Below are 26,709 nucleotides of genomic sequence, written 5' to 3'. Positions count from 1 at the left end.
TCATGAGTTCAAATCCCAGCAACCACATGGTGGCTCACAACCATCCATACAAATAAAAAAACCTATGGGCCAGAGTGGGGGTGGGGCAGAGTTCAAAACAAAACAAAACAGTATTTGAGCCTTTAAACATGAAGACAGCGCAGTGCCATCCTAGCACTTGGGAGGTGGAGGCAGGGGACTCAAGTTCAAGCTCACCCTTGGGAAGGGAATGGAAGAGGAGGGGAAGGGAGAGGAAGGGAGAGGAAGGGAGAGGAAGGGGAAAGGGTAAGAAGAAGGGAGGGGCTTGGGGAGGGAAGGTGATAAGAGGGAAGAAGGAAGGAAGATAGGAGAGGGAGGGAGAGTGGGGGGCAAGAGAGAGAAGAACAGGGAGGAAAGGTGAGGGAGGAAGGATGGAAGACCTAGGAGACTGGTGCAGCACATATCTAGCTGTATCTATGACGGTATTTCTGGGGCAATTAGATCATCACGGCTCTGCTCTACTCAATGGATTAGCTCCCTTGTCTTAAATACATACTAGGAGGTAGTGAAAGGTGAGGCTTGCTGGAGGAAGTTGACCACTGTGGTATGGATCTAGGGGATAATTATCAGTTCCTTCTGCTCTTCTCAGGGAATTAAGAATGTGGTGATTTATCCAGAGCCCACATTTCCCTCCCAGACTCCTTTGCAGTGAAGTTGCCCAAAAAAATCAAAAGAAATGACTTTCCAAAAATGACCTCTTTTCTTACACCCATGTTTGTGAGTGGCCAAGAAGGTATGACATGTGTCAGCTCTGACCACACAGATGAGCACAAAACCCGAGGGAAGGTGAACAACCAGATGGGTGGAAACTTCAGTCTCCAGTCGCAGGATGAGTCTGTAGAACAGAGGTGCTTCCTAGGCCCGGCTCACTCTAGCTGCCATGGGGAAGACAGAATCAGGAGGAACTAGGTCAGCAGCAGAAAGACAACTGGGTCATCTCTCAAGGAAACCAACAAGGGCAGCTTTAATGAAGGTGGCAGTCTCCAAAACATGAGGTGTGATCAACTTCTAGATGGAGTTTCAAGATATAATTCAATGGACTTCTTGATAAACTCTACTTAGGGTATCAAGAAAAGAAAGAAAGAAAAAAAGAAAGAAAAAAGATTCCAAGGATGCCACAATCATTTTTAGCCTGAGTGCTTAACAGAATGGAGTGGCCATGAATTGAGGTAAAGAGAAACCTTCAGGCCGAGTCTATCTCTGGAGAAAGATCAGAAGTCAAATTTTGGAGATGAAGCCAGACACGGTAGTCCATCCCTGTTGTCCTAGCACTTGGGAGGCAGAGCCAGAAGAACCATCAGACATTGTTAATCATCCTGGTTTGGTAGCAAGGTCTAGAACATGGAGCGCTTCACAGTGAGATTGCCTCAACAAGCAAAAAACAGGTCTAGGGAGATGGCCCAGTTCATGCATGATGGCCTGAGTTCCATCCTTATGAGCACTCATTTTAAAAGGCCAAGCATGGTGGCTTGCCTCTATAATCCCATTACCAGAGGAGGCAGACACAGGAAGGTGCCTAGGGCCCGCTGAGCACCCAGTCTAGCCTACTTGGCATAGTTCTAGACACTACAAGACTCTGTGTCATTAAGTACTGTACACCCAAGCCTTCATATGTACATGAGTGGCCATGCATGCACATATACACATATGTGCACCCACGTGAACACATCTCCATATACACACACAAACATCCCAGCAAACAAATAAAAACAGAGGTTAAGGTTAAGGTCTAGGTTTGGATTGTTTGCCGGTTGACTGGTTTGTTTCTTTGTTTGTTTGCTTGTTTTGAGACAAAGTCTCACTATGTAGTTCTAATTAGACTGGTCTCATTTTTCAGCCCTGTACTGTATAGATTAAGTTATCCTAAAATCTGTACCAATCTTCCTATATCTGCTCCCCAAGTGATGGGATTATGGGCATTTAGCACCCAGCAATAGATCCTAGATCTGAATCCTGACCCTGGCACTCCCCCAAGACTCTGCTCAAATGACTTGGGTCTTCAGCGAGTTAATGTTCTCACCTACAAAGCCAGGGCTAACTCACAGAGTAGAGGATCAGATGAGGCACATGTAGCCAGACACTTGTGCTATTTGATCTCTCAAGAAGGTCCAGCACATTTAAGACCAGGAAGAGCTCTTGCTCCATCATCATATCTGTTATAATTCCCATCTCGAATCACTCTGGACCAACAAGATTTTCAAAGTAGAGACACGACTGTCAGCTGCAGCTTCAGCCCTTTGGGAAGCTAGGCATTTGGGGGGACCATGCTCAGAGTTCACAATACCTTCCACATTTCACATTACTATATAATTAAGGGGAAAATTAAGAACTGTGAGAAACAGACCCCAAACTCTTTCTCCTCTACTACATTTGGTATCAATACCGTAGGCAGGCTGTAATGACTACTGTTGGTTGTCAACTTCACTATATCTCGAATGAACTACAATCCAGAACTGAAGGGCAAAGCTGCAATCTGTATCTTGGGACAGGAAGATAATACACCTTTTGATCTTGAGGCACAGGCTTTTGATCTGCATCTTGAAGAAGGAATTCACATTCCTTTAATCCAGATCTTGAGCCCTTAATCTGGGCCTTTAATCTGGGCCATGTGCCTTCTGCTGGAAGCCTAGATAAGGACAATGGAAGAGGGTTTGTTGGTTCCTCACCTGCTTGCCCATGCCTTGCTGGCACATCCGTTGGCGTCTGCTTCCTTGGGATTGCTCCAAACCAGTGTAGTCAGTTCCTAAATTATAAACTGTTCCTTGAGTTTATAATACTGACAAATACAAGAAAGGTAAGCTGACAATATTCAGACTCATAACATAGGAATCAGAGTCCTAGCTCTCAAAATGGGCTTGGGGGGCACTTAAGGAAGAAAAACAAAAAGGAACAGTACCAAGCAATGTTTTGGGTATCATTTATGCAAGCCACATGCCAACATGCTTTCCAGTTTCAGCTTGTCCCTTTTAAGAAGTGGATATAAGCCACAGAGAAAAGAGAATCAATAAGACAAGAGAGATGAAAGGGACATATGTAGGAAGAAATCAAATTCCTATTTGTGAACAGTGTGCTCATATTCTTAGAAGAATCAGGAAGATACCATTGAAATGCCTTAGGCCTGCCAGGCAGTGATGGCACATGCCTTTAATCCCAGCCTTCAAAAGCCAGAGATTGGGCTGGCGAGATGGCTCAGTGGTTAAGAGCGCCGACTGCTCTTCCGAAGGTCCCGAGTTCAAATCCCAGAAACCACACAGTGGCTCACAACCATCCGCAACAAAATCTGATGCCCTCTTCTGGAGTGTCTGAAAACAGCTACAGTGTACTTACATATAATAAAATAAATAAATCTTAAAAAAAATAAAAAAAATAAAAAAAAAAGGGCAGAGATTGGTGGATCTCTGAGTTTGAGGCCAGCCTGGTCTACAGAGGGAGTTCCAGGACAGCCAGGACTGTACTAAGAAACCCTGTCTTGAAAAATAAAAGGAAAGAAACAAAGAAACCAAGAAAAGATAATTTCTTAAACCCAGTAAGTACAAAGTCAACACACAAAAATCAGTAGCCTTTACAGGAATAAGGAAGCTGCCAAGAACAAATTAAGGTGGATCAGGGGAGAGGTTCCCATTCACAATAGCGTCATAAAGATAAACCTAGGAATATAACTAACCAAGGAAATCAAAGACCTTTGCAGTGAGCCTGTAAGACATCAATGAAAGAAATTAAAGGCAACACTGGAAGAGAGAAAGACCTCCCCGTCCTCATGAAGTGGCAAAATTAATACTGTAAAAATGGTCGTATTACCACCAGTGACCTTCCAGCTTCAAATGTAATCCCTAGCCAAAACCCAATGACGTTCTTCACAGAAGTTTTTTGGTTTTTTTTTAAATCTAAAGTCCATATGGAGGCACAAAAGATCCTAAATATCTAAAGTAATGATAGATGGAAAGATCTGCAAAAGGCATCCCAGGGTCTGAGCTCAGATGACAGCACAGAGCCACAGTGGCTGAAACTGCATGGGTCTGACACAGAAAGACTGCAGAGCAATGGAGCAAAATGGAGGATCCAGAAATAACGCACAGGGTTCCAGTTGCCTCATCTTTGACCAAAAAATTAAATTTTATTTGTGTGTGTGTATGTGTGTGTGTGTCACATATCACACTAGAAAAGAAACAACCTCTTCAGCAAATAACCTATATTCACATGTAGAATGAAACTACATTCACAGCTCTCATCCTGGGTCAACCTTTCTTTTTCTTTTTAAGTTTATGTAGCTGGGTGTGGTGGCCCACACCTTTAGTCTTAGCATTTGGGAGGCAGAGGCAGGAGGAAGTCAATGATTTCGAGACAATCTGAGGACAGACATGAATATATAGAGTCTCAGCCTGACTGCCTCTCTGTCTCTCTCTCTCTCTGTCTCTCTCTCTCTGTCTCTCTCTCTCTGTCTCTGTGCATGTGTGTATGTGTGTGTGTGTGAGAGAGAGAGAGCCTGCAAAATTTTTTGCACATCATATACATACACAAGCCTCAGAAGCCAGCAGAGGGTGTTGGATCCCCTGAGACTAGAGTTACAGGGATTATGAGCTATCACGTGCATCCAGGAACCAAACCCTGATCCTCTGAATGAGCGGCAAGTGGTCTTCACTGTTGAGCCATCGTTCCAGCATCAGGTCAAAGATCTTAATGTGACACCTGAAACTCTGAAAGTGTTAGGGGGCCTTTTAAGAAATAGCTCGGGAATAGAACTTTCTGGAAAGGCCCCCAAGGGCCCAGAAAACCATTCCAGGAACTGACAAATGGGGTTCCGAGAGGATACAAAGCTTCTATGCAGCAAAGGGAATAATCAACGGAAGGACAGACTGCTTGCAGCAGGGGGGAAGCTTCGCCACCAGGCAGAATGATACAAATGCAGCTCTCACCTCAAAGGGAAGAAGGGATGGTTTATTCCAAAGTCAAATCTGAGGGGCCACAGCCAAGGAACACTGATTCAGGCTATACCAAATACCGTGTTCCAATCTGGTAACGGTCTCATGAAGTTGTTATAGGAATAAAACAAAGAAGATCACAAACCAGAGCACTTTTCAAATACATCGGTGGAAACACGGAGAGGTGAGGAATGATAAGATGGAGACGCCTCCATTCCAGGCCTCAGGCGCTGTCTGATGACACTCTTAGCCTTTGGGTGGCTGGATGCTAAGGCTGTATTTGTACATCCCAGAAGGATTTACCTCATAGTCACAAGGACGCTGAGTCACACGCAGAGGTGTGCAGTAAATGGCAATTTAGGGGGATAAACATAGCCCAAGATAATTTGGCTTCCAACGTGTACCGTCTAACCCTCTGAAATCACCGAAGGTTTCGGTCTATCAATAGCGGTGTAGAGTTTGGCACCAGCTTTTCTCCCCTCTGGAGACTTCAACTCTCAACAGGCAATTAACATTTAGAATATATCAAGAGCTGGAAAAATTAAGTAACAAAAACAAAATTTAAAACAAAACAAAACAAAAAACTCAAAGCACCCAATCAGAAATGGTGTGATGAACTCAGTAGATAGTTCTCAGAAGAAGAAACACAAATGGCCAATAGACCTTTGAAAAGTGTTTTCACCAACTTCAGCCACCAGGGTCATGCCAACTGAACGTACTCTGAGACTCCCTCTTACCCTTGTTACAGTGGCTATTATCAGGGCCACAAAGGACAGCTGTTGGATGCAGTCAGTCAGGCCCCTAATTTCTGGAGGCAGAGGCAGAGGCAGAGGCAGAGGCAGAGGCAGAGGCAGAGGCAGAGGCAGAGGCAGAGGCAGAGGCAGAGGCAGAGGCAGAGGCAGAGGCAGAGGCAGAGGCAGAGGCAGAGGCAGAGGCAGAGGCAGAGGCAGAGGCAGAGGCAGAGGCAGAGGGATCACAGAAGAGCCAGCCTGAGCTATGTAGAGATTTTCAGGTCAGTCAGGGCTGCATAGAGACACCCTGTCACAAAAAACACAGCATCAGGACAAGTTTCAATGAGGAACGAGGAGCTCTTACACACGAATAGGCAGGCAGGACTAGTCAGGATGTGAACTGGTCCAGCCATGACAGAAGTCAGTATGGAGGTGCCACACCCACACACAACCACACACACGCAGCACCACAGAACGAACTGAAAAAAAATCCCAACATTATCTGACCTACAGCAATCCCCAAAAGAACCTTAGCCAGCCCATCACTTGCACATCCGTGTGTCCTGCTGCACGCCTCGATTCACAATAGCGGAGATATGGAACCAGCCTAGACATTCGTCAGTGGATGAATGGATAGAGAAAATTCAGTACACAGACACAGTGGAATTTTATTCAGTTATAAAGAAGAAATGAAATCACGACATGTGAAGGAAAGCGAAGTGTGAAATAAAGCAGATTCAGAAACACAGGTAAAACATCACCTGCTTTCTCTCATACGCTAAATCTAGATCTGCACATGCACGTGTACGCACACATGCACTTCAGTGTGTGTTGAAAGGAGAAAGGGGACCAGGAAAAAGGGAGAACTTAAGGAGGGGAAAGGGGAAAAGCAAGAAGGATGGACAGATGTGACTTGAAAGCAGACAGGGGGACTATGGTGGGAGAGGGGCAGGGAATGAGCAGGAAGGGGCAGGGGGGGAGGGGAAGGGCAGTACCAGGTGTGTGTGAGCATGTGTGTAATGAACACAATTAAAATGTAATGGTATATATGTATGAAAATGCCATAATGAAACCCGTTACCTAGTAATGCTTTCAAAATTAATTAATAGGGAAAGAAAAGGTGCCAGGGCTAATTAAACTATAGCTTTATGAAGCTGTGTGCAGCTGAGAAGCCCAAATCAAAATCCCATACTCCTATAAAATCTTTTTGTTTTTTTAACCTGAGTGCACATTTCTTGAGTTATAAAGCAATGCTATTGTGTTGTAATGTCAAAGGGTTGGACACACCTGCATCCAGAGGTTGGTGGAGACTTGTAGACACTCATTCTAACTCCATCCACTTTGTCCTGGGCTCATTTCCCATCCTTCCTACAAACATCTATGGCCAGAGAGTGGTCCAGCCAGAGGAAAACAGGCTGAGATATGACTATCATTGCAAGGCCTGGGCCATACAACTCCTCAACCAATGGGCACCAGGCTCTTCTATGTACCCGGCCTTGGAGTTGACAGTGGCAGAACCACAGTAGAGAAGGAACCTAGGCATGGGAATCACTGCTCAGGAGAGAACTGTGTGCTCGCTCTTAAGGAACAGTCCTCGGAAGCCAGCATAGACTAAGCCACGGGAACATTCGTGTTTGCTGTAGACAGCACAAGCTCAAATCTTACCTCATCTTTCCCATGCAGCCTCACTTTGACATCTGCAAACACTAAGTTTTCACAAGTCCAAGTAAAAGGCGGTAAGTCAGTGATCAGAGTAATCACAATCAACAGATTATACCCGGGTTAGTCCTCCAAGTATCACCCTCATGACTGACACAACTAAAAACTATCACTCTTGGTAGAAATACATCACTTTATGAAGCAGACGATACAAAGAATATGCTGGCATCTTCTAAAAAGGGCAGGTTTTATCTACCAAGACAAATGTACCTAAGGAAATCAGTCCCAAATTAAATAATCTGATAGCCTGACAAAATAGCTTCACGAGAAGATGGACATGTTTCTTTCAGGCACAGGGCCTTTGCACACGCTGGCTCCTTTGGTGAAATGCTAAAGCCCTCCTTAGTCATGGTCTCCCGTAACAGTCCATGACCCACGGACTATTCTCAAATAATGGCCGGATGAACCAAGTGTATCAGGCTTTGCTGCTCTCATTTATTTACCTGTTTATCCAGTCAGACCAACCACGGCATTGACTTTACTCATACTGTGTATGTGTGGTATCCACATGTGTGTACATGTGTGAACAGGTGTGCACACATAGACATGAGAGGGGGCAGCAGGTGTCCTCTTCCATCACGCTGCCTTATTTCCTTGTGACACGTTCTCCCACCTGAAGCTGGAGCCTGTGGATTTGGGGCTAGGTGGCAGGCAGCAATCCCCAGGAGGGCTCCAAGCTTCCCTGAGCACTGAAGTTGCAGGTGCACACACCTGCACGGGACATTTTTCTAAGAGATCTGAATTCAGGTCCCCAAGCTTTCACAACCAATGCACTGAGCCATTTCTCCAGTCTTTCTATTTAGAGTATACTATCCCATGTAGACAGTTAGATGTCTCTTAATACTGGTGAGATGTGAAACTGGATAAGAGGTTAAGAATCCACATAATTGTGCCAGGCGGTGGTGGCGCATGCCTTTAATCCTAGCACTTGGGAGGCAGAGGCAGGTGGATTTCTGAGTTTGAGGCCAGCCTGGTCTACAGAGTGAGTTCCAGGACAACCAGGGCTATACAGAGAAATCTTGTCTCAAAAAACAAAACAAAACAAAAAAGAATCCACATAATTAATAGACAGGCATCCAGGACCTTTTCTGTATAACATATTATTTCAGTGACCTGGGGAGGCTCTAGGGTGAAGTTTATAGGGGCCCCTGATTTCAAGCAATTCATGAATCATATACAGGGAGATGCTGTCTCTGGGTTTCCTTGAAGGAATGACCTTTGAATGGTCCTGAGAATGACCCTTGTCCTGCCCTCAGTGAGACTAGCCTGTGCTTCTTGTTTCAGGGAAGGGATGAAAAAACAGGGAGAAAATTTTCCTTAGAGCTTCAAAGTTTACACCCTGTGGGGAATGAAATGGTCTCTGGTAAGTAACACCCCGGGTAAATACACCAAGGGGAGCACAGATCCCCATACCACATGAGATCAAAGTTACCTCTACCACCACCCCCACTGCATACCCCACCACCTCTCTACATGCCCTATATCCCCGAGGCTTTGAACAGGATGAATTCCAGAGAAGGAGGAGGAGAAAGAGGGGGAGGAAGAGGGGGAGGAGGAGGAAGAAGAAGGAGGAGGAAGGAGGAGGAGGAGGGAGGAGGAGGAAGAGGAAGAAGAGGAAGAGGAAGAAGAGGAGGAAGAAGAAGAAGAGGAAGAGGAAGAAGAAGAAGAAGAAGAAGAAGAAGAAGAAGAAGAAGAAGAAGAAGAAGAAGAAGAAGAAGAAGAAGAGGAAGAAGAAGAAGAAGAAGAAGAGGAAGAAGAAGAAGAAGAAGAAGAAGAAGAAGAAGAAGAAGAAGAAGAAGAAGAAGAAGAAGAAGAAGAGGAGGAGGAGGAGGAGGAGGAGGAGGAGGAGGAGGAGGAGGAGGAGGAGGAGGAGGAGGAAGAAGAAGAAGAAGAAGAAGAAGAAGAAGAAGAAGAAGAAGAAGAAGAAGAAGAAGAAGAAGAAGAAGAAGAAGAAAGGAGAAGGAGGGAGGAGGGAGGAGGGAGGGAGGAGGAAGAAAGAAGGAAGAGGAGGAAGGAGGAGGAGGAGGAGGAGAAAAGAGGCAGGTTTGGAGAGCACCTTGGGTAGAACAGGAAAACCCAGTATTCTAAGAGAGAAACAGAGCTATAGGAAAATGCTGGCCAAGGCACCTCCTGCCTACAGGTCCTGTAGACTGAGACTGGACTGGGTATGTGCATATCCATTTCCAAGAGGGCAAACTGAGGCTTACCAGAACTGCACAGTCTGAACCCACCTGTTCCAGCTTCTCACTGGGAAACCACTGCTAATGCACAAACTTCACTCCAAGACTGGGAAACTTTCTACCACTTTCCAAACGCATCTCCAACCACCAGCCCCAGCCCCTCACTCTGCTCTCCGTCTGGTGGACATATGCTACGGTTTAAACCAATTCAGGGTTTAACTGTAATCTTGGTGTCCATTGGTGGCAAATAGCTGCCATGTAATCCTAAGAGGTGAACCATACCTCTAGCAGGTATAGATGAGCCACAAAGAAACACCTTCTCCATAATGGTCTTCTGGAATGGTTCATCCCTCGACCATGCACCAAACTGCATGTAGAATACCCCAGAGGCTCCTTAACACCAATCTTTGTTTCAGATGCTACAGCCGGGAAGATTCTATAAATAACCCGTAGCAGCTACTCACTTGTTTTGTTGGGTTTTTTTTCTAACCTAGATTTGTTCATACGGCATTTCAACCAACGCCTAAAATACTGTTATTTTGCAAGGAGAGCATTCTAGAAACAAGGAATTACGTGTCAGACAAATAACACTCCAGTTTCCAGCCTCCATCCCCTTTAATTTATGTTAAACATGGTATTTTAAAGCCGTCGCTACTTTTATCTTCCACTAGAAGCCAGATTCTCTGGCCTCCCTTTCTTGTCAATTTCTACAGCTCTCTCCTCCTCCGCTTCCTGGTTTCCTGGGTAATTTCTATGCATGCTTTTGCCTCTCTCTCTCTCTCTCTCTCTCTCTCTCTCTCTCTCTCTCTCTCTCTCTCTCTCTCTCTCTCTCTGTAAAACAGAACAGGAGAGTGAGATTTTCCTATCTCCTCCAATGGAGACTCCAGGCCTACTCCCTGAATGTAGTCTGCCCATCTCCCATAAGGCAGCAGTCCAAAGAAGAGTTGCCCAGCACTGACCAGGGACTGGGATATAGAAAAAACTCAAGCTCTGCAGTACTTCAGCCACCCCTCTCCAGGAGATCCCTAAAAGGCAGATACAGAAAGCACAGCAATGCAAATGTTCAACTTTGAGCGGAACTCCACCCCCAGTGTTGGGCTGGGACGTCCCCACGGGAGTCAGTGAGCTACTGTACCCCAAGGGTCCCTGAAGGTCCCCTCCCAGGTCCAATTGGAGCCTCCAGTGAGGGCCAGCCACCCTGACAAAACATCAGAAGAGAGTAAGCAAGAGAAAACAAACTGACAAGAACCCCAGGGTACCTCCCTCAGACCACTTCCAATCAAGGACCAGAAGAGGGCCACATGAATGAATGTATGAATGAATGATTCTCAAATAAATGTAGTCAGTCAGGCATTCACTTAGTACACCCAGGTCTAAGGTCAAATGATGCCATCTCTTGCTCTGACACAGCAAGAATGACTTCTTCACGTAACTCACAGAGCAAAGAGTTTGGGAAGAACAGGAGAAAAGGTTCCCCCGAGACAACAGGGATCCTGGTTCTGGCCCCATAGTAAGAGACTGAGAGAGGCCCTTGCAAGGCTGTGAGGACCTTACAGTGGTTTGAAATCTGCACCTGTCTCCCCTCATCATTCCGCACACAGCATCTCCTGACACCTCCTCAGGGTGATAGCCTGGGAGCGTCAGGCTGACAGGGTGACAGGGAAGCCACACTCCTTACTACCTAGAAGGGCCCGAGGTGGAGGCAAAGGAGCTGAGCCTTCCCAACTCAGTCCCTCAGCCAGCACCAGCACACAATCCCACCCCCACCCCAGTGCCTCTAAACCTTACACTGTTCTGTTCTGCTTGTTCTTTTACAGCCTTGCTGGGAGTTTATTGGAAAACATAATGTATATATTTACAGAGACCAGAGTAAGGATTTGATGCATGTACACACTGTGAAATGAGGACCATAATGGGCGTAACAAACCCACCCATCACCACTCTTGCGGTAAGAGTACCTATGATCCATTCACTCAGCCAACCTTATCATAAGGATACCGTTAACAACAGTCACATCACACTGCACTGCATGTGTGAACTTACTCAACCAAGCTCAGTACACACTCTTTGGCCAACATCTCCCCATCTCTCCTCCCAATTCTGTAGCCCCAACAAGCACACATTCTATTGTTTCTAGGTTCATTTTTTTTCTCCTCTGATAAGGTCTTATGTAGCCCAGGCTGGCCTCAAACTTGAGATACAGCCAAGGATTATCTTGAACTCCTGATCCCCCTGTCTCGACCTCCCTACAACCCAGACTGCAAGCTTAGGCCACCACTCCTGGTTTAAGTGCTGGGAATGGAACTGAGTGATATCCATAGCCCTTAGAATTTTTCCTAAGCCTTTTTTTCCCTAAATTTTGAGACCAGCTTTACCCAAAGGACTGATGGGACAACTCGAACCTGAAGAGACTCAACCTTCCTCTGTCTTTCCCCTCCCAGGATATTTCAGTCAAATAAAACCAGGTGGCTTAGTGCTACAATCTGTCTTAGATCCTGAGAGCCACCATGAGTCCCCCTCTCTGCTTCCCCCACAGCTACTAGCCCTTGTCTATCAAAATAAAGTCCAAATCCTTTGTCACATCAAGACAGACTCCCAGAACAGCAGCCCATGCTGGTTGAGGCTGAAGGATAGACAGCAAGGGCATGGCCACCTCAAAGGCAACAGACTATTGAGGTAACCAGGGGCTGTTTTCATGGAAGGACATGACCGCAGAGTCCCTGACGTGTCACTCAAACCTGACCTCCACGTCACCTCCCTCCTTCCCTGCCCAGCCCACTACGCTCTATGCTCTTTCCCTCAGGGATACAGGCATGTCCTAAGCTACCTTCTACTTCACTTCTTCACCTTCCTACCCCCAAAGAACACTATGCTAGTTGCTACAGCATTTGAAGAAATGCTTCATTCAATTAAAAAAAAAGGTAACCAAACAGAAATGTATACCTTGAACAAATCTTTCCAGCGGATGGGACTTAAGGCATTTATTATCCTTCTCCAGTCTGGGTCTTTTCAAGTACTCTGCTTGCAGTAGGCCAAGCTGGGAACTGTTTGATGGTACCTCTCTGACCAATTACATCCTAATTAAAAGACCACGGTGCGCTGGAGGTAGCAGCTTTGCATATGGACTTTAATTACGGGGTCCTAGTTTTGCCAAGAAAACACAAAAGGCGTTTTCTGGCTGGGTGCTGAGATGTAGAGAGGACACTGCTTGCATGGGAGGGGAGGGCAGCTGGTGTCATCCAGAGCAGGAAGCCCAGCAGACATCCTCCTCCAGCCCCCCACCCCCCACCCCCACCCCTGAGATCTCCTGCCAGGCCTATGGATCAGCCTTATCCTAAGTCTTACATTCAGTGCCTCCAGCACAAAGGGCACTCTCGGGAGACTTGGCACAGTCCTGGCGTCTACATATCCCTAGGCCTTCTCTGGATTGGCCTTTTTTTTTTTTTTTTCAGTCCCATGGCCTTCTCTTGATTTGGGCCCAAAATCTTTGTCCCTCCCTTACCTATAGGTCTCATGGAGCCTGGGGTGAGGGTGGGCTCCCAGAATTAGTTTTTGGCTACCCAGAACCCATTCCTCTCTTTCCTAGTTAAGCCAGTGTGCAAAGCTGAGGCCGGACTCCAAAGCAGGAGCACGTGGCCTGGGCACAGTCGACGTGCACACACAGCCCCTTCTTGCCCTACCATTTGTTTCCAGAATGTGTACTTGAGCCAAGGCGCACTATCCTCTGAACACTTGGGGGGGGGGGGAGACATGTTATCTATTCAAGTCGGGGTTAGAAGTACTGTACATAGTTGTCCTAAGGAAGAGCAGATCTGAAACAAAGAGGCCTCTCTGGGAAGACAGAACTGAGAAAAGAAAGAAGGAAGCTACAACTGGGTAGTTGCCATGATAGATCAAGCCACTCCTGAAGGAATCCACTCAGGACTTTTAAAAGAACTGTACATTAATAACTTGTTTTTGTATTTGCACTGGCTCCAGTGGGCTTTCTATGTACGAATAAAATCATCCCGTCTGGCAAGAATAAGACCAGAGGCAAGGAGCATGCAAACCTTCACGGAACACAATGAGACAACCTCGGAAGGGCCATAGCCAAAGATTCCAGAGCCGAGAGAACTGTTGGTGGCAAAGGCCCAGGTCAGCTGTCTCTGCCAATTGTTTCTTCACAGGTGTGCACATGAAGGCCGGTAAAGGGAAGAGGTCCCACAGCAGCCAGGTGACAAATTCTTCCCTTTGCTGTCTCCGAGTCCCACATGCAGCTGGGGTTCCCTAAAGCCTGAACTGAACACTGCAGAGCTCCCTCTCAGCTAACAAAAGCATCTTCCCCTTTTCCTTTTATTACAGCAGAGGCGTCTTCCGATGCCTTCCTGCATAGACCACTTCCACATCCTACCTCTTCCTCCGTGATCTTTGATACGAGCCGCATCCTGGTTAGTCCTGCTCACGAGTCTGCCCTTTCAGTTGCTCAAAGCCCTTTCTTCTTGAGTCTAAGCCGCCTCCAGACACTGAAGTACCCTACACCACTCACCTCTGCATCCTTTAAACTTCATGCCGTCAATTACCTGCCCAGCCGTCTCCAGCCTTTCTCTAGTCTCACAAGGAGTTAAAGTGCATTAAAGACAGCTACAGTGTTTTTACACTGTGCTCACAAGTAAACACATACACACACACACAGTCCTCTGAAATCAATTGTTCATAACTTACTAATCTTTCTCTGGTAAAACAAGTATTTCTTCCTATGGTTAGGTCTCAGTTGCCTGAAATATCTTTTCAGAGACGGGGGTCTTGGGCTGGCTTCCAACTCCTGGGAACAAGCAAGCTTGCTTCGGCTTCCCAGATGGCTGGAAAGACCACCAAACCTAAAGTACCTGACACTTTTTCAAAAGGCTCGGGGTGGTCGCACAAAGTATGTCTAATTGCCTACTTCCTGCAGACTCCTTAAATGACATGATCAGTTATTTTTGGTCCCTGTGACTAAATTCCCCTATTTCTATGACAGATTCATGGCATTTGCCAGCATTTAGGGTTAGCCAAGATCTGTCAATGCACAGATGGAAACCTTCATGCAAACATGAAATAAGGGTACTACTCTCTGGAACCCAGCACACAGTTGGAAGCCCTCAGGAAGGGCAATTATTATTTTTATATGCCTGTCAGAGTGTCTTGTGAATTTACAGTTGTCAGAGAAAGAGCCCTGAGAGTCTGGATGAGCTTCACAAGCTCATTTGCTTTCTGATCCAGGTGAGAGCGTTTATTAGAATACGGGGCTGGGGAGTGGGGGGTGGAGAGAGAATTCAGATACAGACACGTGATACCGTCATCCTCTGAAGCCTCACTTTTGCAGAAATTTGCACCTTCTTATGGATGTCATCTGATTTTCAGTGTCTTCTATTATCAGAAATTTTTCTGGGGTAAGAAATGGGAATTTTAAAAAGCTAATAGGTATTTATGATCAGTACAAATTCTAGACCTCTTCTCTTAGCATCATGATTAACAAAACTAATTAGATTGTTTTTCTCTATAAGTCTTTCCTCTGCCTATTCAGAACAATTTACTATGGTCCAAGCAATGTATCTTTCCCAGCCTTGCTTCTCTACCGTACTGGGGACCAACTTGTAGACCCTTTCACACTCCTCCATTGCTTCCTTCTTTTTCTCTCTGGCCAGCATTGCACCTACCCTGATGACCCTTTCCTGCCAAAGGTCTAAAGTCTACCATCCAGAGAAGATCCCTGACTAACCCTAGAAAGTGTGGCTGTTTGCTCACAGGGTGAATATGTCATTGCCGTGAAACAGGAGTAAAGAAAAAATAGAGGGAAGCCCAGATTCTCACTGCCTTCTCTGTCTGACTAAGCTGAGATGTTTGCTCCCTGAACATGCCTGGAGTCAAATATCAGAAGACTGTGTGACCTTCATGGCTCATTCAGAAATGGTAGCAACCTGTCAAGCCCATGTGTTCCACTGTACGGTTCTATCTGTCACTCGGGCCATTTTGTAATTCCATCTTTCAAACAATAACTGTTGTCATAGCTTTGACCTCTGGCCCCGCTTTCTGAAGGCCCAAAACTAAGACGTAGGTTTTCTCTAGCACAGAAAATTTCAATCTGTTATCTGTGGGCCACCTGCAGCAGACCTTCTGGGGTGCCTATTAGAAAGGAAAGTTCCTGGACTGGTCCCTGAGAGACAGAGGCAGTAAGACTAGAGTCTGCAGTGTCATCTCAGTGGCTGTTAAAGACACAAAACATAAGGGACATTGATCCAAATTTTGTCTGAGTGACCCAAAGAAAGGGGGGGGTGTCTTCCTCTTTATGCCTCATCTATGATGTGACAATCTCAGTGCCCCCATGGGGCTGTTTTTCTTTTACTTCTGAGTTTTCCAGACATCCCCCCCCCCTTTGCTTTTTTTCCTGAAATAAGACTAGGAACCCAGCTGCACGGTCAGAGGTGGTGCAATACAATACACAAAGCACACATTCAAATTCTACCAGAGAGCAGATCCAGTGAGCCTTCAAGGACACAGAACCAGCCTGTGCCTGACTCTGAGCCCTCTCAAGGTTGTTCCGCTTACTTCTTATACTAAGGCTACAGCCACATCAAGACAACACACCCAGTACGTTCTACAAGAGAGGAGCTGGCTGCCCTACCTCCATGCAAACCCCTTACTGAGACACATGGTACAGGCATGTGCAATTCACTCCCATTCATTTTCTCCCTTTCAGCCACCCCCACCCCTGAGCTGCTCAACTGAAGCCCCTGACTTGATAAACACTCCTACTCCTATTCGAGAACTTTCTATTCTCTCTTCCATGTGACTTTAGCCAACATCCATTTGATTGCACTTAGTTAGTTTCTCTTTTGTGTCTTTATTCTTCCTGACTGAAGAAGCAGAAAATGTTCTCCCTGATTGTAAGAGCACAGTTTGTTTTGCTGAGACATGGCAGTCAGAACTGGACTTACAAGCACTTGTCGTAAATGAATTTATTGCTTTCCTGGTATTTCTCCCATTCAGTCCCCTTTGCTGTGGTGGTGGTGGTAGTGGCTCGTTTTATTTATTTTTATGCATGTGAGTATTTAGTCTGCATGTATGTCTGTGCTTCATGATCATGCCAGCATCTGTGGAGTTCAGAAAAAGGTGTCAGACCCCCTGAGACTGGAATTACAGAAAGCTGTGAGCTACATGTCCATGCTGGGAATTGAACATGGGTCCTCTGAAAGAGGAGTCAGTATTCTTAACTACTAAGTCATCTCTTCAGCCCCTCAGTCAGGACCCTTGAAGGGGATTGGTCCCAGGAACCCCAAAGGATATCCCAGCCCTCAGGTGATTATATTCCTGATATAAAATAAGTGATATTTGCAACCTCTTGTGCCCTAAATTTCTCACAATACCTAATATGAGATAAACACTATTAAATTACTATTCTGTCTTGTTTAAGGAAAGGCAAGCAAAATGTTGGTGTATTTTCAGTTTAGATTTCATTATTTTTTTCTGAATATTTTCCATCCACAGTTGGTTGAATCTGTGATTATGGGAGCCATGGATACAAAGGGCTGACTCTACGATTTTTTTTTATCACCTACAGAAGTGCTGCCTAATCACAAAGTCTAGAATCAAACCTCGTACCGCTGCCCCTTCTCTACTGCCAACAGTGATTTTCCCTATGGTGACTATCTGGTACCACAAAAGTTAACTGTCACCTACGTGCACACTCACAGATGACCTGAGTCAACCCACCAGGAGAATGAATGGTCAGCTCGCCACCCTAGCCTCTTGTCCCCTCAACCAACCCTCTGCCTTCTCCAGGCTCAGCCTGGTGGGCCCTCTGCCGCACGGTTCTCCATATACAGCCAGCACTCCATTACAGGATAATGCACGCTGTCTTCATGTCTAGCTTTCTTACGAGCATTCCCGCCACATCAAGCTGGGAGCTCATTTCCGCCAATATTGCCTCCACAAACGTCATCCGCACCATCTACCCTAAAGCCCCACTTCCCACGCTTTCATCCTGGCATCTGAAACGTGTCTGGGAGCATCCCGGGAGACTCACAGTCCCCACCACAGAATCTCCATGTGGGCCTTTCCCAGTTGTTCCTCTGAAGCCTTCAAATCCCCCAATGCACAGCTGTCTCTTCCCTGTAAGTCTGTGTGGACTTTATTCCCTTCGGTCTTTGTCCTGTGCCTTTTAGGCCAACCGAGATCTGAGCCTAAGGACGAGGTCCCTTAATTGGCTTTGGCAGGCCACTTGTTTCATGGCGACATGCGTCAAGCTCCCCGTTTTATCAGGCTTCAGGCATCCCGTCATGGTTCTCTCCCCAGCCTAGATCCTTAGGTGCTGGTAACTGGCCCCCACCCCAAGCTTAGCGTAGCTTTTAATGTTAAGTTGCCTTTCCAGCTACCTCACTCTGCAGGCCTCACATCTGGAACCATTCACAATGCGGTGGTTGAAATTTCCACTAATTCAAATGGAATGCTAGGGATGGAGGCCATTGGGAGGCCCTCAGCTTCCCTCCGTCCAGGCAAGTCATCCCACTGTGAGAAGTGCATGTGTCAAATGAGCATCCTAGAAAGGGCTCACTAGGGCAGAACCCTGAACTCAGGACACCAGCGAAGTTCAGAGCTACATGTGGTGGCCCCGAGGTAAGGCTGTGGGCAAGGCTAGGGAATAAATGGTGTCCCTTCAAACTTCCCCCTTTAAAAAGAGGACTATGTGGCTGGAGAGGTGGCTCTGCAGTTTAGAGCACTTGCTCTTCCAGAGAATCAGAATTTGGTCCACATGATCTATGTCAGGCAGCTCACAACTGCTTTTAACTCCAGCTCCTGGGGATCTGATACTTCTGGCTCCATGGGCATCTGTGCTCACATGTACACACCCACCCACATGCAAACACATACACACCTACACATAATTTAAAATAATGAAAAGAACTACATGATTTTTGAAATGTTAGAAGGTTTAGCAGAAGTGCGCTTCTTTCCTTTCTGCTGGCTGCCAGCTGATCGCAGTCCAAATGGGCAAGCTTATGAAACCCAGGAAAGTGGTGCTGGTCCTAGCTGGATGCTGCTCCAGATGCAAAGCTGTCATCGTGAAGAACATTGATGATGGCACCTCAGACAGCCCTTAAAGCCATGCCCTGGTAGCTGGAATTGACCGCTATCCCTGAAAAGTGACAGCTGCCAGGGGCAAGAAGGAAATCATCAAGCGATCTGAGATCCAGTCCTTTGTGAAAGTTTATAACTACAACCACCTCATGCACATAAGGGACTCTGTTTTGTTTTTGTTTTGTTTGTTTGTTTGTTTTTTGTTTTGGTTTTTCGAGACAGGGTTTCTCTGTATAGCCCTGGCTGTCCTGGAACTCACTTTGTAGACCAGGCTGGCCTCGAACTCAGAAATCTTCCTGCCTTGGCCTCCCAAGTGCTGGGATTAAAGGCATGCGCCACCACTGCCCAGCAAGGGGCTCTGTTGACATCCCCTTTGGACAACTCTGTTGTCAACAAGAATGTGATCAGAGATCCAGCTTTGAAAAGCAAGGCCAGGCAGGAGGCCAAGGTCAAGTTTGAGGATCGAAACAAGACAGGGAAGAACAAATAGTTTTTCCAGAAGCCTCAATTTTAGGTATATTCTTGTTTTCATCATTAAAATTTTTTAAAATAAAAATAAATAAATGATAGAAGGCATTTCCTCCTTCCCTCTTCACTCTACCCCCGACCCCTTATCCCTGCATTATGAAGGCGCCATGAGAAGGTAGCTGTTGTCTGCTAGCAGGGAAGAGGATCCAGACCAAACCCTGGCATCACAACCTTGGTTATCTCAGCCCCCAGCTGTGGGAACCAAAACCTCTGCAGTTGACACCTGGCCCGTGTTGTCTTGTCTCAGAGCCCAAGCTTAAAACACAGACAACAGACGCCAACATCCTTGCCTAGTTTACCTAGCTCATAGGTACAAACTGGAATCCAGGCACAAGACCTTCTTTACACAGCCATTGTGCCTAGGAAGGATATAGACATCTGGGAAGCAGCAAGAAAACTCAGGAAGAAGTCCATAGAAACAGTCCATCCTCCCAACTTCCCACCCACTGGAAAACACAGACCGACTATATTAAATAGTCATAAATATCTTCCAAACAGCATATTCGCTTTCGAGTAAGTACATGGACTAAAAACCTATGAAGGTACACACTGAGCAGGCAGTCATGGTCATTTCTAGAGTAGACTGCGAGAGAGGAGGGGAAAGAGGCAAGGATGTTGATAAAGGGGGACTTTGGCTGACGTCAATGACTTCAATGTGTTTGTCTATAAAAGGAAAACCACACAGTCTTGTGTTTATCTGCAGAACAAAGGAAGGACAGAGGCAGTTGGGGGGGGGCACGATGGGCCTGGCTTTCCTGTTCCATGTGGCACCCTCCTCTCTCGGCCTTTTCTCTGGGACAGGAGAATGGAAGGTTTGAAGGTTCATGACTGTTTGTCCCAGGGATGTCTTATCTCTAGTTGTCAGTGCCATACTCATCCCATGGCGAACGTGACTTAGACACACGTGTCCTGGATAGGTTTTGCGTGTTTGTTTTTATTTATTTATCTTATTAATTTATTGGATCAACTTGATATAAGCATTTGGGAAGGGAGTTCCTCCTCAACTTTGAAAACACCCACACACACATACCAGGGTGGTTTATGGGAAAGCCTATGGTGCGTTTTTCTTGATTTAGTGATTGACGTGGGAGAGCCCAGCTCACAGGGGCAGACCCCACCCCTGGACATGGGATCCCAAATTGTATGGAGACAAAGTCAGGAAGCAACATCCCTCATGGCCCTTGCTTCAGTTCCTGCCTCCAGGTTCCTGCCTTGAGATCTTCTTGTTCTTTTCTTCATTGATGTTTTGTCTGTCATGCCAGCAGAAACCTAACCACCACAGTGTGCAGGTGTTCATGAGTAAAGGAGATGGGGAGGAGCAGAGCTCATCACGAAGGTTCTGTGAGAACCTGGCCAAGGGATACAGTGAAGCCTCGGGACAGGAACCTGGCAAGTCTGGATATGTACCGGTGTGGCACAAGTGGCAAAGGAGTCTGTTTGGTTCCAAACATAGATGGCTCATGGGATTCTGTTGTTGTTAAAATTATTTATTTATTCCCTTTACAACCCAATATCAGCCCTTTCTCTCCTCCCAGTACCCCATCATGTAAGTCCTTCCCCCAATTCCTTTTTTCCCCTTCTCTTTAAGGAGAAGCCCCCTCTGGATGTCAAACCCCACTCCCTCCCGACTCCCACCCCCTGCGCACCTCAAGTCACTGCAGGACTAGGCACATCCCCTACCCACTGAGGCCAGACAATGAGGTCCTTTTAGAGGCACAGGGTCCACAGGCAGGTAGGCAGGCAGGCAATGGGCTCAGGGATAGCCCTTGCTCTAGCCGTTTGAGGAAGACCAAGCTGCTTACCTGCTACACACATGTGCAGGGGCCCTGCTTGCTCTTTGGTTGGTTGTCTTAGTCAGGGTTTCTATTCCTGCACAAACATCATGACCAAGAAGCAAGTTGGGGAGGAAAGGGTTTATTCGGCTTACACTTCCATACTGCTGTTCATCACCAAGGAAGTCAGGACTGGAACTCAAGCAGGTCAGGAAGCAGGAGCTGATGCAGAGGCCATGGAGGGATGTTCTTTACTGGCTTGCCTCCCCTGCCTTGCTCAGCCTGTTCTCTTATAGAACCCAAGACTACCAGCCCAGAGATGGTCTCACCTACAAGGAGCCTTTCCCCCCTGATCACTAATTGAGAAAACGCCTTACAGTTGGATCTCATGGAGGCATTTCCTCAACTGAAGCTCCTTTCTCTGGGATAACTCCAGCTGTGTCAAGTTGACACAAAACCAGCCAGTACATTGGTGATTCAATCTCTGAGAGCCCCCAAGGGTCCAGGTTAGTTCATTTTGTTGGTCTTCCTGTGGAGTCCCTGTCCTCTTCAGGTTCTTCAATCTTTCTCCCACATCTTTCCATAAAACTCCCCGAGTTCCACCTAAAGTTTGGGTGTGAGTCCTTACATCTCTTTCCATTGGCTGTTGGGTGGAGCCTCTCAGAGGACAGCTATGCTAGGTTCCAGTCTGCAAGCATAATGGAGTATCATTAATAGTGTCAGGGATTGGTTCTTGCTCATGGGATGGGTCTCAGTTTGGGGCAGTCACTGGTTGGCCTTTCTCTTAGTCTGTACTCTATCTTTGTCCCTGCACATCTTGTTGACAGGACACGTGGCTCAGAGGTCTCTTGATGGCACCTGAGGAGCATGCTTGAGGCAGAAACTATAGCTGCAGCACTGAGGGAGATGATATCCCCTACAGTGTGTGGCCCTGTGCTTTCTGACCAACCAAGGTTTATGGGATTCCCATGGAGACCCTGTCCTCCTACAACATGCAGGAGCGTTTAAGGGGCAAGCATGCCCCAGTGCCACACTGAGCCTAGGCCCTGCTCCCATCACTTGATAGAGTAACTCACTTTTTTCATCCAATCTTTCCGCCTGTAAAATAAAGATGGCCCCATGATCCTCCACTCACCATCCTGAGAAAAAAGTTAAACAAAAGTCGCCTGCATAGGAAGATAGCCAGGGACGATCATGCGACCTCGCCCACACAGAAGGTTATCATTCTAACTCCTAGAAACAAAATACTTCCACAAACATCCACAGACTGGGCTTCTACACAACAGAGTCTAAAGGGAGCAGGCAGCCACTGTCCACCACACTCCTCACCCTCCAGTTCTGCAATGAAGCCCTAATTGCTGTGTTGTTGGGGAGAGGTTTTATAGATTTCATTAAAGGCCTAATTAGTCGATTTTAACTAAACAGGTTACCCTTAGTGGGTTCAACTCAATTAAGCAGAGGGACTGAGATTTTCCTGGCAAGTAAACAAGGAAGGAGGGGTGGGGAGGATGGGCCACAGATGGACCCACAGATAGACTGACAAACTCCATCAGCTGGTGGAGCCCCAGTGGCTTTTCCCTTCCTTTCCTGTGCACCCTCTTTCAGACAGCTGGCACAGCCACAGAGACCTGAGAGCATCTCAATCATTTCCCTGCAAATTGCAGTCTCACTTCCCCATCCCACCCCACAGTTGCCCAAGCCTCTGTGTAAGCCAGCTCTTCACATATGCAGTCTCCCCTGGCTTCACCTCTCCAGCTGAGTCCTGACTGAGATACACTTCCTACCAGGGTTAACTTGTAAGCCAAGTAAAGCTACTTCCTCTTTTCTACGTTAACCACTATTAAGTATTCAAGAGCTGATGCAGCCAGAATAGGGCTGTCTGTCACTATTTGTAATAGTTCTAACCTACAAAGTCACCGTAAACCCTGAATTACTGACTCCAGCATCGCTGCTTCTGAGGGAAACTGTATTCATTCATTCATTCATTCATTCACGCATGCACTCTCACACTAGGCAAATACTCTAGCACTGATCTACATTCCAGTGTGCTAGGAGAAACATGAGTTAGGTCCTGTTTACCCCTGGATGGAATAAGCCTCTGGAATGGTGGATGGGCCCGGCCGTGTAAGGTAGGAGTGATAGTCTAGTACTCAGTAGCCAAAGCAGCGAATATTTGTAGTACTATAATCAGAAGGCTTGGAAGAGGGTCAGAGTGCTTCCCTCTCTGAAGCACTTACAATGTGTCAGGCCTGATTACAAGTGCTCTGAGTGCTTTGCTGTTTTTTTATACCAAGTACATGGCAAGCCTGTAGTTTCTTCTACAAAGGAAATGGCATTCTCCTAGGGTGCCAACAGCCTCAGTCTGTCCAACACTGATGAGTCTCCAGTCACCCGACATGCAGTGTTAACCTCAGGATATCAGAGTAGCCAGTGGGTTGTCCCAGGCTGGTCACGCCAACTTGGGCCCAAATTCTAGTGGGTCCATTTGGGAAGAGTGACAACATCTTTGAGCTTTAGTTTTCCCATCTAACAATATGTTTAGCAGCAGCAGAGCCTCCCTCTAAGAGCATGGGGGCGGGGCAGAAACATAAAGCCCTTGACACATCCCAGCTAGGCATCAAGATAGCAAAAAATGTCAGAAATGTATTCCCCCCCAGAAAACCTGAGTACGCCCACATCATAGCAAATGGTATAATGGAGAGTTCGGATCAGAATTGGCTAGCTCTAGACTAATGTGAAGTCCTTAAGCATTCACTCTGTGTCTACCCAGAGGACACAGAAGCAACGACACAGAGTTCAGTAAACTGGGCAAGGCACTTGGGAGGTGAAGAGAGACAGGTCAGGAGTTCAAGGCCAGCCTCAGCTAATGATGAATGTAAAGTCAGAGTAGGTTGCATGGCACTCTGTCTCAAACAATGACAAAAGTCATATCAGCCTCCAGCCACAAAAGACAACACAACATTTATAAAACAAATGGTTTCAGAAACTAGGTAAGTTTTTAGACCAAGTACCAGACAAGGGATTCCCTGAGGGAAAAAATAAAGGTAAATCCAGGAGCACCCAGCAAACTGCCTAGGGGCAGGGTCCTGGGCCACTGCAGGGAAGAATGAGTAAGCAGGCCAATCTAGGAGCTTGCTGGGGAAGGAAAGGTTCGCATTCCACCCAACCAGATTAGAATGACTTCCGAACACAGACAGCTTTGGGTACGGTCCTTCAGAGCAGGCCTTTCCCTACTGAGCCCAAATTAGCGAGATATTGGCAAAGTGCTCCTTTAATACTAAGTATTTCCGGCTGTGGGTCACAGGGTCATTGCTGCAATGCCCCAGAGCTCTATTGCCAGAGCATTAAAGCAGCCACAGACAAGATGTCAACAGACAGCCATGGTGTGTCCCAATAAAACTTTATTTCCCAATACAGGCAGCTGGACTGTGGGGCATAGTGCAGCAACCTCTGGTTTAGATAAACACTATTCTACACTCACCCTAGCTGTGCTGAAAAGCAGACTCACAGGGATCAAGCTAGTTCTCCAAGGAGCTCTACATCTCAGACCAACCAAGTTCAGACAGGAACTAGAGAGATGCAAGAACCCAGCATGCTACAATACAGAGCTCATACCATCCAAATCCAGAGTTGTCAGATCTGCAAAGAAGCAGGAAAATACAGCCCATAATGAGGGAAAAAGCGGTCAAGAGGGACAGACCCAGAAATCAGGAAAATACAGCCCATAATGAGGGTAAAAGCAGTCAAGAGGAGCAGACCCAGAAAGGCCACAGATGATAGAATGAGCACACGGACACCAAAGAGGAATTATAACAGTGTGCTCCACAGAGAAACAAGAGAGCAACGCATCATGGGGAGAGAATGTGGTATAGGAAAGGTCACATCTACAAAGAAAAATAAAACAAATGGGGTAAGCCACAGAGCCAATTAGAAGAAGGGTTCAGAGAATTTAAAATCACAGCTGTGGAATTAGCAAGATGGCTTAGCAGGTAAAGGCACTTGCTGCCAAGTCCAAAGACCTGAGTTCAATCCCTAGGACCTACATGATCATTCTGGCTTACACACACACACACACACACACACACAGAGAGAGAGAGAGGAATGCACACACAAATAACAAATTCAGGCAACAGAAACCATCAACAATGAAATGTTGATAGTAGAGAGCAATGCCAGAGGAAGCAGTGCATCATCGAAGTGGAGACGTCCGTACACAAGCGGATGTACTTCCAACAAGAACTTGGGGGGAAAGGAAGGCAGGAAGTGATGGGAGAAAATATATACAAAGAGACAACAGCCCAAATTTTCCAAAATTGGGGAAAAGGAAAGCCCATAGAGGCAATAGGCTAGACAAATCTCAAGCAGAAGAAATGTAAAGAAGGACCAGGGAGATGGCTCAAAGGGAAAGGCACTTCTGCCAAGCCTGATGGCCTGAGTTCAATCCCGGGGAACCAAATGATGGAAGACAAAAAGAAATTTCTGAGATTTATCCCCCCCCCACACACACACACACATACACACACAGGATTTTTACATTTTATTTTTAGATTTTTTAGAGACAGGATCTTTCTGTGTATCCCTGACTTTCCTGTTCTGCAACTCACTACGTAGACCAGGCTGGGATGTTGTTGTTGTTGTTGTTTTCTTTTCCTTTTTTTTTTTTTTTTTTTTTGGTTTTCTGAGACAGGGTTTCTCTGTATAGCCCTGGCTGTCCTGGAACTCACTTTGTAGACCAGGCTAGCCTCAAACTCAGAAATCCGCCTGCCTCTGCCCCCTCAAGTGCTGGGATTAAAGGCGTGCGCCACCACACCCGGCTCCTTTTTTCAAGACAAGGCTGTGGAGATGGCTCTCTGATTGCTCTTACAGAGGACCCAGGTTCAACTCCCAACACTGACTTGGCAGCTCCCAAGTGTCTCTTTCACTGTACTTCTGCCTTACCCCTGTACACATATACATGATGCACACACAGACGTTCACATAGGCAAACACCCACATACATAAAACAAAACAAAAAACAAGCCTCTCAGGGTTCAGGCTTTGCCCAAAAAATTCCAGCTATAGAACTTTGAGGACTGATGTTATGTTTTAAGTTTAAATTACTGCGCTTAACAGATCTATAAAGCATAAAATGCCTCTCGCCTGGAAGCCCCACTTGCCTAAGGAGAGTTGACTTCCTGGAATGTTGGGGGCTGCTCATGTAAGGTAACAAGCCACGTGTTTTCAAACTTCTGTAAACAAGCTTGGGTGCCTCAACTGCCCAAGATGTGCTTGATCACACACATGTGTGGAGGAGCTACATCAGGATGTATGCTTGCTCCCACTGGAGGAAGGCAGGAAGTATAGAGCCTTGTGAGTTCTGCCTTTCTAAGTCTCTGACAAATACAAGTTGCTTCCATACTCTGGGGACCTGGAAATGAACCTGGACATTGTCTTGGCCAGAATTTAATAAAGTTTGCTTTAAATTTGGCTCAAAAATTGTGGTAGTAGTCTTATTCTCTCCTGGTGGGATTAACAGTACCGCCATGTCTGAATGAGGAGAAAAAAAACAGTTGAAGGCATGTCTTTGATAAAAGATATGTCTACACAGTACACTTGATAGAACAGTGACTAGAGATCCCACCATCTGACATAGCATGGCTAAAGCTGGAGGCCATTATGTTAAATGAAGTAAAAGCAGATACACAGGGCTGAATAATGCATTGATCTTACCTATATGTAAAGATCCAGGCAACAGGGCTGGAGAGATGGC

The 26,709-nt window shown here is 46.4% G+C and overlaps 1 long non-coding RNA gene and 1 pseudogene across 7 annotated transcripts in view; one reads left to right on the top strand and one right to left on the bottom strand.

Annotated features, from left to right (window-relative positions):
• Positions 1-26,709, bottom strand: part of LOC115029857 (uncharacterized) — a 243,969-nt gene that overhangs the window by 107,722 nt on the left and 109,538 nt on the right. The window lies entirely within an intron of this gene.
• Positions 18,570-19,174, top strand: LOC110285031 (large ribosomal subunit protein eL27-like; annotated as a pseudogene).

This window comes from Mus caroli, unplaced genomic scaffold (genome assembly GCF_978045245.1).
Source record: "Mus caroli unplaced genomic scaffold, Mus_caroli_1 scaffold_19, whole genome shotgun sequence".
NCBI lineage: Eukaryota > Metazoa > Chordata > Mammalia > Rodentia > Muridae > Mus > Mus caroli.
This window is presented reverse-complemented; position numbering and strand designations above follow the sequence as displayed.